Genomic DNA, 3,210 nt, shown 5'->3' on the forward strand with positions numbered 1-3,210 from the left:
TAAAGAAAAACGTTTGCCTCTGCCGAGGTGTGTTCCACGCGGGGTGGTGGACTCGGTGCGGCGATTGCTTTAATCAACGACAGTTGATCGGCAATTTTAGCTTTGGTCACCTCATATAATTCAAGGCAAGTGAAGTACTTGCCTTCTACCGAACTCTTAAAGTTTTCGGGTAGGCTGTCATCTGGCTTTGAAAAAACCAAATCATAGGCGGACTGAAGCCGTGCCCAACAATCATCTAGTGATTTGTCTTTTATCATAAGATATGATTCAGTGTGGTCTTGGATTGGTGCATCACTGAATCTTGCACAGTATCTCATGATACTGTCACTTTCCGCTATAAACTATTGAGCGGATGGGTCAAAAGTTTTAGATTTCGGGCGCGGTGAGGGTTCCCTCTTACCACCGGTGGCTTCTTGCGAAGCAGTTTTTGACCTTGTCTCGATTTCAGACATTTTTGGTGGACTGTGTCCAAGTGGCATTTTTAATGCTGTGGAAGGTCACACGTATAAAAATTGAGAGAAAAATTTATCAAATTTTACTGAGTACCACCCAGATAACGTTCGCAAAAATTATAAAAATATATGTCAAACGAGTAAAAATTGCACTTTGTGCCACAGAAAATCAGGAAAAGAATTTTAAGATTTTGTGGCGGTGTTTGTGTTTTTTGTTTCTTGCAAATTACGTGAAATTATATTTGCTTTAATTTTTGGTTCAGCACTTTTTATTACGTGGAAAACGGAGCGTCCCAATTAAATCCGCGGAATATGGATTTGAAAAATTTCAGTACGAGAAAAAAAAATCACAAACACTTTTCACTTTTATATACGTGGTGAAATATACGTATGTATAAATATTTAATGTGATATAACTAATTATGTAAATACTGAAAAAGTAATGGTTATTTATCACTATCTAGACCAATGCAATTCGGGAGCTTTCCCTACTGGGTTGCATGTATCTGATATCTTGAACTCACTTCTTATCGCGTTATGGATAATATTCGTGTGACAATATTCTTTGTTAGCAAGAATGATAGAATACAAGATTGCGCCGATCAGAGAGGATTTTTGAGAATAACTTTTGAGTGACGTCACACTGGTGCAATTGCGAGAGAGAAATGCCAAGAACGGAAGAAGAAGCAAAAATGTTGCAAGGAAAACGTAAACAAGTTGCACCAGTGTGACGTCATGCAAACGACGATTCTGTTAAATTCGTTAAGAGAGGAATAGCGGTCCGAGATCGGCGCAACCTTTGTATTCTATCAATCGTGCTTTGTTAGCACGTATGTACAAAAGTGCAGAATATGTAGAATGTAAAAATGTACGTACGTATGTATGTACAAATATTTACGTATGAAGCCGAGTATATGGCTAAGCTACGCTTTGTCACAGCAGTGGTGAGTTAAGAAACGAAAACAACAGAGAATTTGTTTTGATTATAGTGCGTATGTATGCATGTGTGCGGGAATGCACAAGTGGATATAATAATACGTAGAGAGCCGCTCACCGCTGAGAGAGCGGGCTTTGATTTACGTTCTCTTAGCTTGGTGAGTGCAGCAGAGAAAAGCAAGATTGAAATAAATTAAAATAAGCTAGAGTGCGCTTGGTACGTGTGGACTGTATTGTTCGATAAATAGCAGCGACTCTCTTAGCTATTATACGAATAGTTGCAGAAAATGCAACTGGTAAAAATGTTTATATGTGCTAACGTATGTACATATGATATATGGGAAATAATGCACTTATGTTTTTCGGCAATTTGTTTAGCCAAGTTCAACGAACTATGCGACCAACGGCAAAAATTGGTAAGCAGAGGAAAGTATGTGATTTTAATGTGCTAATATTTTGTTCTTGCACAGTGGGACACAGTAGGCATATAAACTGCAACGGAATTTATTTTGGGGTATAAATCAGAATTTGTATATATGTACATATACCTATATATATATATATAAGATTGGCGGTAAGTGGAGATATACCGCTTTCCGGAAAACGGAATGTTTCTACCAAAATTCAATAGCGGCAAATTGCCGATGTGAGATTTTTGGGCGGCAAGAAAATATCCGCAATTTTAGTGAAACCGTTTTTGGCGAGAATAAATACGCCTTTTATGAAATTATATATATATATATGTATGTATATACGTATGTATGCCCGTTGGCAGTTTATTAGAAATAATATAACTTTTAAGAATATGAAAGTTATATTTATTTAAATTTTTAAGGAAATTAAAAATTTGCCGACTTACTACTTTCCTTGATTTATGTAGCGATGAATGTATGTAAGTCCTTTTTGCACCGGGGTCTTCTTGTGCTGGTGTTGTTGTTACCGCTTATGTTTATGACGGCTGCTGATGATGTTGATGGCTTCTGGTGCTATTGATAGCTGCTGATGCTGGACGGTTTTTTTTTTTTTTTTTCCAATTTTTTTGTGTCTTATTTGTGTATGCTTATGGGCAAATAAGGGCAAATTTTCTTTAAATTTTTATTTATTTTTGTCCACTTTGAGTTTTCGAATGTACGTGCACTTTTTTAACACTATTGTTTGTTGTTTATTTAAATTTCAAAAATTTATAATTTTTGTCTTTTTTGTTTTTGTATATGTACATGCACTTTCACCACTTGGTTTATAGTTTTTGGCGTCGTATAAACGAACGAGCGAGTGGAATTTAATTTGTTAAATTTAGTTAAATTTTTTTTCTTTAGGAGCTGGGCCACGGTTGGCTGCGAAGGACCATGAATAGTTCTCGCTTGGTCCCTTCGCACTCACCTCTTTACGCACACACACTGTTTCCGATAAAGGAAAGGCTTTTGGTTCAGATCAGAAATTCAAAATATTTTTGGGTTTATTTGTACACCACAATTGAATTTGATTTACAAGCGTTTTTATTATTGACTCTTGTAATAATGCTAAATGGGCGCGTGCGCGATGTCCGACGTTAATAGCTGAACTGCCTTTGGCATAAGTTGGCACGATGATGGTAGGCGGCCGTGCGCGCTCGGTAATTATTTTCGGAGTTGACGTAGGTCAACTGCCAAACTGCTGCGGCCAAGGATTGCGCGCACGGCCGTCGGATTGCGCTTTAAGCGGCGGCTTAAACAATAATAAACGCTATATTTTGGAAATGTTACCCATTACGAACACCCCTAATAAGAGAAGGATCCACTTTAAAACGGACACAGACAATTGTGCACATGTGTATCGCAATTTG

This window comes from Rhagoletis pomonella, unplaced genomic scaffold, assembly GCF_013731165.1.
Source record: "Rhagoletis pomonella isolate Grant_MI unplaced genomic scaffold, Rhpom_1.0 Rhpom_scaffold_00009, whole genome shotgun sequence".
In the NCBI taxonomy this organism is placed as follows: Eukaryota; Metazoa; Arthropoda; class Insecta; order Diptera; family Tephritidae; genus Rhagoletis; species Rhagoletis pomonella.